The following is a 16386-nucleotide window of genomic DNA, read 5'->3' on the forward strand; positions in this document are numbered from 1 at the left end:
TGCAGGCGGACTCTTTACTGTCTGGGCCACCAGGGAAGGCCATGAATACTGGAGTAGGTAGCCTATCCCTTTCCCAGGGGATCTTCTAGGAATCAAACTGGGGTCTCCTGCATTGCAGGTAGATTCCCAGCTGAGCTACCACGGAATGCAGAAATAAATTATTTTTTCTAATATTTTTTATTAGTTTAAGGTAATACTTTTGACTGCGTTCCCCTGCTCTTAATGTGACAAACTAGAGCAAGAATGAACTCTACTTTGAGCAAAGGCTGGCTTGTGCTTGGGGGGAGGTCAGGGGCCGCACAGAAGGTGGGCAGGCGTGAGGGGCTAGAGGAAGCTGGAGCCTGCCTGCAGAAAGTGCTGTGAGAGCAGAGGTGAGGAAGGAGCTGAGCACGGGGAGGAGGCAGGCGCCCCCACCCCAGCTCGGAGCCCCGGCCTCTCTTGCTCGCATGTTCTGTGGCAGGAATCCGGTGCCTGGGTCCCTAGTGTCTGGACTCAAGGACCCTGCAGGTTCTTGGGTCTCACCTGAGGAAGAAAGCAAGTATCACTTAATCAGGCAGGTAACTGAAACTGGCAGGACCTGCCCGTCCGCCTTCAGTGACACTCCTGTGTTGCAAGAGGCCGCCTTTGCAGGACAGGGAGTCTGGAGCAGGCACCTTTGCGCCCCGGGGAGCGGGCGGCTCTGTTCCCTCTCACCTTCTCACCATCCTCCGATGAGTCACCTGGAGGAACTGGTTAAAGTGTGGGAATTAGTTGGGCTCCCAGGTCTCTTCCAGCCCAATGTTTGGAAGAATCTCCACCATGAAGCTGCCGTGTGGTGAACACACTTGCTGTGGTCCAGGCTTCAGACGGGGCTCCCAGGTGCTTAGTGGTGAGAAGCCCGCCCGCCAGTGCTGGAGACGCAGGTTGGATCCTTGGGTCAGGAAGGTGCCCTGGAGGAGGGCATGGCTACCCACTCCAGGATTCTTGCTGGAGAATCCCGTGGATGGAGGAGCCCGGTGAGCAACAGTCTGTAAGGGCACAAAGAGTAGGACACGACTGAAGCTACTTAGCACGCACGCAGGCTTAGAAGAGCTGTAGACTGCTTGAAAGAAAGGAAAGAAGGAAGGAAGAAGAGAAAGAAGAGAATTGTGCGTTATTTAGGGTTCACTTTGGAGCATCTCTTTTGGTCCTGGTTAATAGAATGGTCTTTATCAACTAAACCTAAGCTCAAAAAAGGAGGAAAGCAGACATTTATTGCTGAGTCACAAATAAGATGTAATTCTTCTCTGGGAAATTCACTTGTAAATCAGAGACACCGTTGTATAAAGGTTCAGAATATATTGAACTTGTCAAAGTTTTAATAAATTGAAATTGCTGTTTCCTTTAGTCAGATAGAACCATCGTGCTTGGTATTTTGAGATACTTGGCGGAGTCCAGAAATTGAAAGAGTCAAGTTGCTGTTGCGTATCATGAATTGGATAGGGTACTTTTTAAGTTGTGCATGTGGTCACTCAAATCTGCCTTTTAGGAGAAGCTAAAACTCAACATATATTTTTGTAAATTAGTTGTATCCTTAGTGCCCTATCCTTCACAACTGTGTCAGTTAGCTTTGCTGAGTAACAAACCACCCCCAGACTTGATAACCCGAGTGAAGCTTTCATGCTTCCTGCAGTCTGAGCATTGGCTTGGAGGGTCTTCTGTCTTGGCCTGGCCAAGGAGTAGCACGACCTCGCTCCTGAGTCTGGGCCCAGCCAGAAGCTGTCTGCATGTGGCCCTCGCCCTCCAGCGAGCTGGTGTGGCTGTGTTGGCGTGGGGATGGGCGTGTGCTCGGGGTGGGAGCCGGGAAGTCCCAGCTGGGGTTCACCCCTGCGGCTTCCGCTGTGTCCCCCTGCTCAAGCAGGCCACCAGCCAGCCGGGATCCGGGGCGGGGAGATGGGGAGGTGTGCAGGGCGGGGAGGTGTGCGGGGTGGGGAGCACGCGTGAGGCTTTCCCAGCAGCTGTTGCTAGCGGTCAGGACTGCGGTCTCTGTGAAGAAAGTGTCCCGGAGCTCTGGTGTTGGTGTCTTGGCTGCTGACACACCTCTTGGGCTCCTCGGGAAGGGCTGCAGAGAAGGTGTGCCCACCTGCCCCCTCCCCCCGTGGGTCCAGGACCCAGGGTCGAGGCTGGCTTCCGCCCGGGCCCCCTCCCTGCCCCCCATCACCACCCCCTGTGCCCCCGCTGGCACCACCCCCCCGCCCAGCAGGCTGGCCCTGAGAGGCCCACTGTGGCCCTCTGGTTGTTCCGCGCTGGGGGCTGGTGTGGACGTGGGTGCCTGGCGGGAGGTCCCTGGCCACTGGCCTCTCTTGGTAGCTCAGAGGAGGTCTCGTGGGCCTGGAGCCAGGCTCTGCTGCTGAAGGCAGGTCAGGGCAGCGAGGCTGCGTCCACATGTGGCCCAGTGTGGCCCAGGGCCAGGCGGGGCACAGATGAGCTGGGCAGGGCGTGTGCTCTCTCCCGGGGGGTCTTTGTTTCTCACCCTGCGCAGCGTCCTCTGGCCTTAGGGACTCACCTGCGGTCTGTGGGGGGCGCTCTCTGGCCGCCCACGCCTCCCGCGTGTGCTCATTTGGTTTACTTCCCACTGAGTGTCCCACGGACGTGTCTGTGGGCCCGCAGGGCTGATGTGCTGACCTTCCCTCCTGGTGCAGACGGTGGAGCAGAGGGGCAAGACCCACAGGGACGCTGAAGGTTCTGTCTCAGGGGCCAAGGATGCAGTTGGCAGTTTGGTTACTTTTGAAGTGTTGTCTCTGCCTCTGTGAGAAGCCCCCCGGGCCGAGTCTCACGGGCAGCCCCTGCCCCGCCCCCTGCCCCCCCCCCCCCCCCCGGCCCCAGCTCGTCCCATCCCCCTGGAGACCTGGCTCCGCCCACCACCCACGGGCCCCTTCATATCCCCAGACCCCACGCTGCCGCCCGGGCGCCCCACAGTCAGCCTCTCCGAAGCTGGGCCCGCTTTTTCCAGAGCAGCGTTGCACACGCGGAGCAGCTTTACTGAGGTGTGACACACGTGGCCACGTGGCCACCCATGTGGAGCGTAGCGGCGGCGGCGGCTCTGTCGTGGTCACAGACGTGCACACCGTCACTGCAGTCAGCTCCCCGATGTCCCATCCTCACGGGGACCCCCACGCCCTTCAGCTGTCGCCCCCACCCCGCCAGTGTGCTCCACCCTCGGCCCTGCCTCTGAGTGTCTGGGACCTGCGTCCTGCCCCCCAGTCGTGAGCACCGTGGGCTTCCCTCCGAGGGACTGTGCAGGTCCTCTGTGGCTGGCTCCCCGAGGCGTGGTGCGTCAGGGTTTCCTCGTGGGCATAGTGAGCAGTACCGTCTCCCTTCTGCTGCTGGAGTCACACTCCGCGGTGCCTGTGGGGAGAGAGAAAATCAGCCAAACGGCAACGGTCAGGCCCTCTGGCCGCACAGCGTCTTGCTCCCGCCTGCCGTTTGTAAAGCCACGGTTATGTGACAGCTGAGCCCGCTGCCCCTGTGCGTGCGTGTCACCGCCTCCTCGCTTGGCCACGGGTCACGTTTGCTCTGTAAACACGTGTAAGCCCTGCCTGAGGAGCCCTGCATTGCCTTGCAGCCATGTCCGCTGCTCAGCCACGAGAGCATGCAGAGTGTCTGCCTTCCCTGTGGCCCCTCGACTTTTCTTCCCGTTTCCCCGCTCGCGCCTTGCCCACCATGGCTTCAGTGAACCATGTGAACAGTGGGACGGTACCAACACACCCGTTTTCTCCTCCACCGTCAGCTGGGGCTGTTCCCCCAGGGCTGCGGCAGACACTGCTGCTGTGAACGGCCCTGTGCACGTCTTGGGGGCACGCGTGTCCGTGTGTCTGGGCCGACACCCGTGTGTGAGCGCTCGGGGGCCCACTGCCTTCCAGGGGGGCTCCCTGTCTCCCTCCCACCAGCTAGGCCTCCAGTTTCTCCATGTTCTCACCTGCATTGACTATTACCTGACTTTTTGAGTCTAGCTGTCCTGGTGGGTTTGAAGTGGTGTCTCATTGTGGTTTCAGCTAAAATTTTTAAAATTCTTAATCGCTTAAGAAAGGAAGGTTTTGAGCCCCAAATCTGAGAATTGTACCATTAAAAAGTCCCCTTTGGGGGTGGTTCCTTGGATTGACGGTGAGTCATTGTGAAGCTCAGCGTCTTGCTGAGCCCATGACCTCACGTGGAGTGAGCGGCTCTACACCCCAGAGTGGTGAGGACCGCGGGGGAAGCAGGCCAGAGACAGGGCCTGCAGGCCTGGGCGCTGAGGCTGGCAGACAGCGGGGCCGCTTTGGGTGATCTCTGAAAACACTGAAGTTCCATTCAGCGTGGTCGTGCACGTTTATAGAAGTAGGACCGTTTACTGACACTGTATTTTCAGCTCATGCGTCTTATTATGAGTAATAGGTGCCAGTATCTGTGAGTAGCTTCACACATGACGCTCATTTGTGCAGCAAACTTAAGCTTATTACGGTCAGGTAAGATGATGGAGGAGAAGGCAATGGCAACCTACTCCAGTACTCTTGCCCAGAAAATCCCATGAACGGAGGAGCCCGGTAGGCTGCAGTCCATGGGGTCGCTAGGAGTCGGACACGACTGAGTGACTTCACTTTCACTTTTCACTTTTATGCACTGGAGAAGGAAATGGCAACCCACTCCAGTGTTCTTGCCTGCAGAATCCCAGGGACGGGGGAGCCTGGTGGGCTGCCATCTATGGGGTCGCACAGAGTCGGACGCGACTGAAGCGACTTAGCAGCAGCAGCAGCAAGATGATGGAGCAAGATGTACTTTATGGTTCTTACTGGTCACTAGTTCAAACACCTCTGTTTTGTGTGGAAGGGTGGGCAGAGGAGGCAGAAGTCTGTCTGATGGATGCAGGGTGGAGCTTCAGCTGTGACTTATTTTAAGTGATGTCAGGCATTTATCAATAGCATTCTTAGCTCCCTGGCCGGTCAGCAGCCGGGTTTTTGATCTAGCAAAGCCATTATTTGTTTTCAGCTAATTAAATGAATTTCATGGTTTTTAAATTAGAGATCTGGCCTCAGCTCCCGAAAGTCTTTGCTCTGATCCGTGAGAGAAGCCGTCTGGAGGCTGTGCCAGCCCCCTGGCCCTGCACACAGAGGCGGGCAGTGGACAGTGTCCAGCTCCCTGCCCTGTCGGTGGGCGCCCCACGGGGCTGTGCCAGGCCTGTGCCCTCGAGAGGCCTCCCCTGGGCCGAGAGCGCAGCGTCAGGGAGGGGGCACAGAGCAGGTCCTTTGCTGGCTGGTCGGGGACTGCAGTCAGCTGTCACTTCCCTGTTACCTGGTCTGTGGACAGAGTGCTACTTGGTGACTGAAAGAACCGTCTGGGGTGTGGCTGGGCAGGGGGACCTCTTCCCGGAGTGAGTGCCCGCCTTTGCTGCCAGGTGGGGGTGGGGGCCCAGTGAACACGAAGCTTGTGCATGTTCCCTGTTTCCTAACACACTCAGAAATTCCAGAATGGGCTTCCTTTTCTTTTCTGTGAATTGCAAAAGCTTTGGCTTGAATATGGGACAAGTAGGAGGACAGACGCTGGTCGTGAAGTCCCATTCTGCGAGACTTGAAGTTGCTGTTCCAGTAAAAACTTAATGTTTTCTTTCTGGCCAGGAAGACACAGCCAGAATTCCAGAAAGTATCACAGCAGATGTCTGTCACCGGTCCCACACGAACACCCTAAATACGGCAGAGAAACTGCCTCAGAACTTATTTTGGTCTGATCTTAGGAGAAGCCAGTAATTCAGCTTCTGAGGTGGGCATAGTGCAGGCTTCACCCAGAGCCCTGCGTCTCCAGCCCACGCAGCCTCCGCGTGGTCCTGCCAGCTCTGGAAACCTGTCATCTGGTTTTAGAAAGTTGCTCTCCGTTTTTGACCCTGAAGCCCAGGAATGTGGCAGGATGAGATGGGCCAGGGTGTGGATGTTTCCCCAGCTGTGGCATCGAAGCGTCAGCGCACACGCACGTACACGCCTGCACACGCGCACGCCTGTGGGTTGGCATGTGCATTCTGTTGGATGAGCCAGCGAGGACGACCGATGACAAAGGGAAGAGAATCAGGAAATGGCACCCAGGGAAACCCGTCCCCGCGTGGTGGAGGACAGCCGCTGTCTCGGGGTCTCAGCAGAGGGTCCTAGGAAGGACACGTGCTGACAGGTGGTCTGCACCTGGGAGCCATCCCTGAGAACCTGAGACAGCCGGTGGGCCCGTGTCCCTGGCCGCCCTGGCAGGAGATGGGCAGCAGAGGTGGAGTGGGCCGTCGGCGGCGCGTCTGGCCCGTGAGCCCCACCCCGGCTCTGCACGCTGCCCCCAGAACCCTCGCTCTCCCCACGTGGCACTCTCACTTCTGACCAGGAAGAGTCCGATGCCCTCTGTTCGGGGGAGCCCAGGAGAGCTGAGCTGACACGGTTCCAGATTGCTCTCCGAGTTGCCGCCCTGTTCAGCCTCCACCCTGCCCTCCCCAGCTGCCTGCGTGGAGGCCCTGCCCGTGTGGCGGGGGTGCCCCGGCCACCCGGGCCTCCGCGGGGTCACCTGGCCTGCAGCTTGCCCCCCCGCAGTTCCCTTTCCCTAAGGGGGGCGAGCTGCCTTCTCTCTCCCTAAGGACGCCGGGTCGGGCAGCTTGGGATCAAGTGGTAGGTCTCAGCCTGGGTGGCTCAAGGCAGCGTGTGTTCCGAGTGTGGGCGCAGCTCTGCTCAGGGCCCGTCCTGACATGTGGGCGCCTGTCTGCTCCTGTGGGGGCCACGCGGACTGGCTGGGGCAGGAAGGCCCGGGGTCTCCCCGCAGGCCTCTGCTCAACCGCCCAGCACCCTCTCCTGCCCCCATCTGAGCTAGAGCCTGCTCTGCTCATGGTGAACAGTCTGGATGTTAGAAGCAGGGCTGCTGCGGAAATTCTTGTGTGTGTTGCACACACGTGTGCAGGTGTCCCCAGTGTGGCCCCTGTGGCTGAGGGGCATGCCCGTCTCCGCCCTGCCCAGGTCCGTAAATGCTCTGGGAGTGGGCTAGCCTGTTCCCCTTGCCGCCGGCTACACAGGCGCTGCCCAACCGTCCTCTGGGTCTCTGGCTGTCCTGCTGCTGCACGCACGGGGCTGCTGCCAATGCAGGCTGCTGGTGGGGCGGGCCGTCTCCCGCCTGCTCGTCCTGCTTCTGCCCCCGGCCAGGCCATCTCTGCTGAGAGCTCTGCCACGCTCCTGCTCCCCCACCCAGCCTCCAGTGGGCCCTGCTCACCTCTGGCACATCCAGGTCACCAAGGGCACCTTTAAAACCTGCTATGTTGCTGAGGAGTCCTCAGGTGACTCTGGGCAGGATGAGCGGCCAGCAGCTTGGAGAAGAGCCCCAGGTTCTGGAATGTGCGCCCTCCCGAGTGGGCACCCTCTGCGGATCCATCCTTCCTGACCTGCCTTCCTCCCTGTGCCCATTCATTCAGTCCCTGAACAAAACAAGCACAGCCTCCTTCCCCATTCCCTGTCCTCCCTTTCTGTAGTCATGTAAGGATGTGAGGGTTGGACTATAAAGAAAGCTGAGCGCCAAAGAATTGATGCTTTTGAACTGCGGTGTTGGAAAAGACTCTTGAGAGTCCCTTGGACTGCAAGGAGATCCAACCAGTCCATTCTAAAGGACATCAGTCCTAAATGTTCATTAGAGAGACTGATGCTGAAGCTGAAACTCCAATTCTTTGGCCACCTGATGCGAAGAACTGACTCGTTGGAAAAGACCCTGATACTGGGAAAGATTGAAGGTGGGAGGAGAAGGGGACGACAGAGGATGAGATGCTTGGATGGCATCACCGACTCAATGCACGTGGGTTTGGGTGGACTCTGGGAATTGGTGATGGACAGGGAGGCCTGGCGTGCTGCGGTTCATGGTGTCACAGAGTCAGACACCACTGAGCGACTGAACAACCACCACCACCCCTCCCCCTCCCCAGGAAGGTGCAGTGTTCCTCAAGCTCTGCTTCTTGGATTTTCTAGGTCATACTGGGCCCATGATTCGTGTTCTGTCTTAAGGGACCTAACTGAGTCACTGCCCCCTTTCAGTTGAAGGACGTCACCGAGGCTCTCCAGAAAGCTGAGTGCAGGCGGCAGCTGTCCGTGCCCTCTCACAGAGGGCACGCTGGCTCTCCGCTCGTCCCGTGCTCACAGCCTGTGGTTTTCCAGTTCATCTCACTGTTTCCCTACCAGCGTGTCCCCCAGGATTAACCTTGAACCCCAGCCTCGGCCCAGTGAAGCGCTTATAGCTGGCACCTTGGAGACCAGCCAGGGTGGCACGCGGGGTTCCTGACGCTGCCTGTTTGGGTCACAGCCGACACCAAGTTCATGCAAGTCATATGTGTTCATCGTAGAACAATAAAGGATGTTGACAGGCCCACGGCCAAGGGTCGCCCCGGTCCCACGTGTCCGCCAGCCTCTTCCCATGCCTTAGCTCCGCACGCCTGGCATCGGACCACAACACACTACAGGCGTGTTTCTGTGTAACTTCTCCTGAAGGTTAATGCCTTTGGAGCTTTCTGGCTTTCAGTGTCTTTAATGAATCTTCATGCACACTCCGCGCTTTCCCTTTAGACAGGTGTCTGGAGTGGGGGTTCTGCGTCAGCCGGGGATGTGTGGCCCCTCACACAGCCCTGCCCAGCGGCGGGTGCCCACGACGGTTTTCATACCATCTCCAGTTTAACAGGCAGAAGTTAGGTTTGTAGACACAGTTATATCAGGCTTAGCCATTTGGGTTTTTGTTTTGAGGGATTTTGTGTGTGTGGGTGTGTGTGGTCAACACTGTTTTTTCGGTGAAATGCATATACATCAGAGACGCAGCACGCCCGCCATTCTTCAGCGCACAGCGTGGTGGGCCGGGGCTGCGCACACCACTGTCGCCCCCGTCACGCTTCCTCCTGTGACGCTGGAGTTCTGTCCCCAGGAAACATTCACACACCCCGACTCCCCCATCGGTGACTCTTCTCCTCTGAGCACCTCGGAGCGGGTGGAATCACATGTTTGTTCTCAAGCATGTGGGGTCAAGGTTCGCTCCTTTCCGGGCTGATGGTGTCCCGCAGTGTGGACGAACCACACTTTGCTGAGCCGGTCAGATGCTGAGGGACAGTTGGGCGGCTTCCATGTTTTATCCGCTCTGATCTCCTCGAGACGCTGCTTCTGTTTCATTTGAGGGTTTCCCTCATATTGGGAGTGCTGGATCGTGTGGTTCTATTGTAATCATTGGAAAGTGAAAATGAAAGTTGCTCAGTCCACTCTTTGTGAACCCAGAGACTATACAGTCCATGGAATTCTCCAGCCAGAATACTGTAGTGGGTAGCCTTTCCCTTCTCCAGGGGATCTTCCCAACGCAGGGATCAAACCCAGGTCTCCCGCATTGCAGGTGGGTTCTTTACCAGCTGAGCCATGAGGGAAGCCCAAGAACACTGGAGTGGGTAGCCTTTCCCTTCTCCAGGGGATCTTCCTGACCCAGGAATTGAACCGGGGTCTCCTGCATTGCAGGCAGATGCTTTACCCAGTGAACTATAGGGAAGCGTCGGCGGGGCCTCTATACTGGCCTCCACAGTGGCTGCACCGTCTGCTGTCTCAGCCGCAGCGCAGAGGGTTTCTCAGTGCTGCACGCCTGTGCCAACACTTGTTCTTTTCTTTCAAATTCTTCCTTTCATTCTTTCTCTCCTCCTTCCTTCCTTTCTTGATAGCAGCCATCCTGACAGATCGGGGACAGCATCGCACTGTGGTTTTGGTTTGCATTTCCTGATGATCAGAGATGCTGAACATCTTTTCATGGGCTTATTGGCCATTTGTCTGTGTGTAGATATGATATTATTTGTGTGTGTATATATTATTTGTGTGTGTGTATATATTATATTATTTGGAGAAATATCTATTCAAGTCCTTTGCCCATTTTTTAATTGAGTTGTTTGGTTTTTTGTTGTTGAGTTTAAAGGTTCTCTATATATCCTGGATCTTAACCCCTTATCAAATAAGCGATTTGCAAATTTTTCTACATCATATCAGAAGTTAAAAAAAAAAACCAGGAATTTGAGGGTTGGGGAAATACTAACTATATTGTATTTGACGTAAAAAGAACAAGTCAGGGGATGCTGGAGACACAGCAGCTGACAGCTTACAGTGAAGAAGCAGGAGTGAAGGACAGGACACACACGGCATGTCCACACCAGGACCGGACGCCTGCACGGCCGTCAGCGCGGCTCTGAGCCACGCCCAGGGCCCTGGCACTCGGGAGGGGACGCTGTGGAGCCCGAGCGCAGGCTCTCAGTGGACGGTGAGCCAGGCTTGCTGCTTATGCTGCAGCAGCAGCTCAAAGACACACCAGGGAAGCTGAGCCCTCTGCTCAGGAGACAGACGGTGCGGATGGGGCAGGAGTACGGGTCCCCCTTAGACAGGAAGGCCTGGGGGCGGACGAGCACTGTGCGGCACGGGGTGTGCACGGGCGCTGGGGGGGCGGTCCCTGGGGAGGCCCCGGCCCACCCGTGCTGGCAGCCCCGGCTCCGCGCAGGCTCCGCACAGGCAAGCACGTTGGGCAGGTGTCTGGGCTGTGGGCCACGGAGGCCGCTTTAAACCCCGCTGCTCCTTGACTCCTGGGTTGCAGTAATTCTGGGCTTTTATTTTGGGCGAGATTTTGACTAGTCATTAAAGAGAGACATAAAGAACATCCGTAGGCGCCTCCACACTGTTGTTGTTGGACTGCCTTGGGGTGTTCTTTGCACACGTGTTGTGGTTTTGTGCGTGTAATTGTGTAGTTTATGTAACTCGACTTGATTTTCCCACCGTGGCCGTGAGGATCCAGCCAGCCCACGAGGGCTTTTTTCTGGTGAAAATCGAACTGACATTTTCTTGCTCAACCCTCGGTCCCAAACCCCCTGCTGGGTTGAGCTCTCTTCAAAAGCCTCTGTGTAGACTTCCGTCCCAGTTTCACTGTCCAGCCTAAGATATCTTTCTTTAAAGTAACTCTAACATTCCTAATTATGAAAAATACATCCTTTCTTACTGTTCTAATTTTAGATATTTATAGTGTTTTCTCATAATGATATTTTTTGCATATGTTTAATTCACTAATATGTGACCTTGTGCTTTTTTGCATATTTTGATATTTGAATCTGATGAAGTTAGATTTTTGTAGCAGCAGAAAAGCCTATTTTTTTTTCCCTGTTGAAGTAATTTTCAGTAAGTTCAGTTCAGTTGCTCAGTTTTATCCAATTCTTTGCAACCCCATTGACTGAAGCACTCCAGGCCTCATCCATCACCACCTCCCGGAGTTCACTCAGACTCACGTCCATTGAGTTGGTGATGCCATCCAGCCATCTCATCCTCTGTCGTCCCCTTCTCCTCCTGCCTTCAGTCTTTCTCAGCATCAGGGTCTTTTCCAATGAGTCAGCTCTTTGCATCAGGTGGCCAAAGTATTGGAATTTCAGCTTCAACATCAGTCCTTACAATGAACACCCAGGGCTGATGTCCTTCAGAATGGACTGGTTGGATCTCCTTGCAGTCCAAGGGACTCACAAGAGTCTTCTCCAACACCACAGTTCAAAAGCATCAATTCTTTGGTGCTCAGCTTTCTTTATAGTCCAACTCTCACATCCATACATGACCACTGGAAACAGCATAGCCTTGACTAGACGGACCTTTGTTGGCAAAGTAATGTCTCGGCTTTTTAATATGCTGTCTAGGTTAGTCATAACTTTCCTGCCAAGGAGCAAGCATCTTTTCATTTCATGGCTGCAGTCATTTTCAGTGAAGACAGCTTAAAATGACTTTAAGGCTCTAGATGTTGCTTTCCTTCTGAAAAATATGTTGGAACATGGGCCCCTTTAAAATCAAGCATATTAAATCAAGGAGAGTCAGCTTTACAGCTGTTTGCTCCTGGCTTAGATTTACATCAATCGTACATCTATCCTAAAACTGTATAAAAAATTAGAAACATATCCTAAATGTAGCAAAGAATCCAAATTGTATTATGAAATGAAACTATAAATTATATATAAGTACCGAGATAAAGTTAGACTTGTTAACATAGTAACATAAAGAGTAAAAAAGACATCTTGAGAGACTTTGGTACTCTTGCTGAGAACACAGGTTCAGCAAATGGGCTTCAGTTTTTCCTTATTTCATGGAATCAGATTGGAAGAGACCTCGGAGTGCTGGAGGAGGGCAAACTTGTTTCAGAAAAAAACAAACTTTACCGCTGTGAATGTTTACAGTTTAGAATTAATGCTCTTATTTTTTAATTATGCAGGTCAACTGAATTTATAAAGTAATAGTGTTTCATATTTCATTTTTTATTTTTGCATTTTCCACTGCAGAAAGTTTTTTATATATATTTTTTCAAATTATAAAATGAATACAAGCTCACTGTAAAAAATTCAGTCAGTTCAGTACAGAGGGAAAAAAGTTAAATGTATTTTTCTCCTACAACCAAGAAATAATGTCTTTGACACTTTGGCCTGTTGCGCATTTCCCCTTCCAGGTGGTCAGCTGTGTGTGTGCGCGTGTGCGGGCTCACCGTGACGTCACGCGCCGGCCACCAGCATCTCCCGTGTTCACCTTTATGTCTCTTCCTCCTCTCACCTCCTGAGGTTTCTGTGTGACGAATATTGATGGGCATAGCGCTGTTTTCCTCTTATAAAATGTACACTTATTTTTGGTCTCAGTCGCCGTTTTGGCCTGAATTCAACCATGTATTCTGTAAAGTTCCCGTTCCCGTCCTTTTTGTTGTTATTTGCCATATTCCTGGTGCAACCATATCATTCTTTAACTTTGACCCTTTCTGTATCATTTGCTTTTGCTGTTTCTCTTATGCACAATCTGATGGCCAACACTGAGTGTTCACCACCTCTGAGCGTGTTCTAAAGCACTCTGCATGGATTATTCGATTTCCTGCTTGACCGTTCCGTTCAGTTACGTCGCTCAGTCGTGTCTGACTCTTTGCGACCCCATGAATCGCAGCACGCCAGGCCTCCCTGTCCATCACCAACTCCCGGAGTTCACCCAAACTCATGTCCATCAAGTCAGTGATGCCATCCAGCCATCTCATCCTCTTTCGTCCCCTTCTCCTCCTGCCCCCAATCCCTCCCAGCATCAGGGTCTTTTCCAGTGAGTCAGCTCTTCACATCAGGTGGCCAAAGTATTGGAGCTTCAGCTTTAGCATCAGTCCTTCCAATGAACACCCAGGACTGACCTCCTTCAGAATGGACTGGTTGGATCTCCTTGAAGTCCAAGGGACTCTCAAGAGTCTTCTCCAACACCACAGTTCAAAAGCATCAATTCTTCGGCGCTCAGCCTTCTTCACAGTCCAACTCTCACATCCATACATGACCACAGGAAAAACCATAGCCTTGACTAGAAGGACCTTTGTTGGCAAAGTAATGTCTCTGCTTTTTAATATGCTATCTAAGTTTGCCATAACTTTCCTTCCAAGGAGTAAGTGTCTTTTAATTTCATGGCTGCAGTCACCATCTGCAGTGATTTTGGAGCCCAGAAAAATAAAGTCTGACACTGTTTCCACTGTTTCCCCATCAATTTCCCATGAAGTGATGGGACCAGATGCCACGATCTTTGTTTTCTGAATGTTGAGCTTTAAGCCAACTTTTTCACTCTCCACCTTCACTTTCATCAAGATGCTTTTTAGTTCCTCTTCACTTTCTGCCATAAGGGTGGTGTCATCTGCATATCTGAGGTTATTGATATTTTTCCTGGCAATCTTGATTCCAGCTTGTGCTTCTTCCAGCCCAGCGTTTCTTATAATGTACTCTGCATATAAGTTAAATAAGCAGGGTGACAATATACAGCCTTGACGTACTCCTTCCTGATTTGGAACCAGTCTGTTGTTCCATGTCCAGTTCTAACTGTTGCTTCCTGACCTGCATATAGGTTTCTCAAGAGGCAGGTCAGGTGGTCTGGTATTCCCATCTCTTTGAGAATTTTCCACAGTTTATTGTAATCCACACAGTCAAAGGCTTTGGCATAGTCAATAAAGCAGAAATAGATGTTTTTCTGGAACTCTCTTGCTCTTTCAATGATCCAGCGGATGTTGGCAATTTGATCTCTGGTTCCTCTGCCTTTTCTAAAACCAGCTTGAACATCTGGAAGTTCACGCTTAACCATTAGCAGGATTATTATTAGTTTTTGTTTTATAATTGAGGAAATTGAGATACAGGGAATTTTTAAGTTACTCAGTACTGGGAGTTCCAGCCAGGACAATTAAAACAAGGGAAAGAGTAAGAAAAAATGAAGTGAGGGAATCCATATTGGAAAGGAAGTGAAACCATCTCTTGTTTACAGATGACATTATCTTTAATGTGGAAAATTCTAAGGAATCTACCAAAAAACTATTAGAACTATTTGTTGTTGTTTGTTCAGCTGCTCAGTCATGTCCAACTGTGACCCCACGGACTGCAGCACGCCAGGCTTCCCTGTCCTTCACCATCTCCCAGAGTTTGCTCAAATTCATGTCTATTGAGTCGGTGATGCCATCCAACCATCTCGTCCTCTGTCATCCCCTTCTCCTCCTGTCCTCAGTCTTTCCCAGCATCAGGGTGTTTTCTAAGGAGTCAGTACTTCTCATCAGGTGGCCAGAGTATTGGAACTTCAGCTTAAGCATCAGTCCCTCCAATGAATATTCATGATTGATTTCCTTTAGGATTGTCTGGCTGGATCTCCTTGCAATCCAAGGGACTCTCAAGAGTCTTCTCCAATACCACAGTTCAAAAGCATCAATTCATCCATGCTAAGCCTTCTTTATGTTCCAGCTCACACATCCATACACGACTACTGGAAAAACCATAGCTTTGACTATGTGGACCTTTGTCAGCAAAGTGATGTCTCTGCTTTTTAATATGCTGTCTAGGTTTGTCACAGCTTTTCTTCCAAGGAGCAAACATCTTTAAATTTCATGGCTGCAGTCACCCTCCACAGTGATTTTGGAGCGAAGGAAAATAAAGTTTGTCACAGTTTCCATTGTTTCCCCATTTATTTGCCATGAAGTGATGGGACCACTGCCATGATCTTAGTTTTCTGCCAGCTTTTTCACTCTCTTTATTTAAAACTGCTAAACAAATTCATTAAGGCTGAAGGATACAAGGTCAATATATAGAGATCAATTATATTTCAACACATTAGCAATGAACAATCCCAAAATAAAATTAAGAAAACAGTTGAATTTACAATGGTATCAAAAAAGAATAAAATTCTTGGGGAAAAATTAAAAGAATCTCAAAACTTATGTGCTCCTTGATGGTCAACTACTAATTTCTTAAAGGGGAAATCTGTAGTTTTAACCCACAAAATAAAAGCTGTGAAAAGCCAGTGAGGGGCTGGTGGGCCCTGGTGGCCCAGCGGTTAAGAATCTGCCTGCCGATGCAGGGGACACAGGTTTGACCCCTGGTCTGGATTCCACATGCTCCAGGGCAGCCAGGCTCAGTCCCCACAGCCCCTGAGCCCACGCTCCTGAGCCTGGAGCTGCACGTGCTGAAGTCTGAGCATTCTAGAAGACTGTGCTCGGCCACGAGAGCAGCCACCACAGTGAGAAGCCTGAACACCGGAGGTAGAGAATAGCCCTTGCTTGCCATGACTGGAGGAAGCCCAGGAGCAGCAACGAAGACCAGATGTGGCAAAAAAGTTTTTAAATAAATTTTTTAAAAAATTGCAAATTCTCAAGCACAATAGGTTTCTTTTTTTTTTTTTTTCCACAATAGGTTTCTAATTAAATTACCATCCAGTGATTTTTTTTTTTAATTTATATGGTCAAATTATCCTCACTTTTGTATTATCTATCCATTTTCCTTTATTTTAAAACTTAAATCACAGTGGCATTTATGTTGAATCCAGCTATAAAAATAGTCATCATTTTTAACATTGCATTTTTTTCCTAAAAGCTAAACACATTAATACGTGTAACGTCCTAAAACATTTGACTCTGTCCATTTGCACTGTGTTTGTCTACTAGAAGTACTGATTTGTGACAGAACAAGAGTGAAGCTTTCTCTGAAAAGCTCTATTAATTGTGGGGCGGGAAATGCCTGCATGCAACTACAAACAAATTCAATGAATCCAGTCTGTGTCTCTGAAAAACATGATCTTTAAAGATGAATTTTAAATGCCAGAATCAAATGTCAGGAGGAACTGAGCTGGGTTTTCTTTTTCCCTTCAATGAATGGCTAAAGATTAAAATTAAAGATTTGGTTTAGAGAACATATTCACTGGCATTGTATTAATAGGATGGTATTTATTACAATGTCTTGTAACTGCTTATTTGCAAGTGCTTCTAGCCGAAGGCAGTGAAAGGGAGCTTGCAGCTCAGCTGCGGGAGCCCAGGTCCTGCCGTGTGTCTCACCCCCCGTTACCCATCCCTTTTTGGGGTGACCCAATCCTGACGATCACCAGGGCCAGCTCA

The 16386-nt window shown here is 51.7% G+C and overlaps 1 protein-coding gene across 3 annotated transcripts in view; it reads left to right on the forward strand.

Moving 5' to 3' along the window:
- Nucleotides 1-16386, forward strand: part of FARP2 (FERM, ARH/RhoGEF and pleckstrin domain protein 2) — a 98306-nt gene that overhangs the window by 14226 nt on the left and 67694 nt on the right. The gene's annotated exons all lie outside the window — the stretch shown is intronic.

The sequence above is a fragment of the Bos javanicus genome, chromosome 3, assembly GCF_032452875.1.
Source record: "Bos javanicus breed banteng chromosome 3, ARS-OSU_banteng_1.0, whole genome shotgun sequence".
Taxonomy (NCBI): Eukaryota; Metazoa; Chordata; class Mammalia; order Artiodactyla; family Bovidae; genus Bos; species Bos javanicus.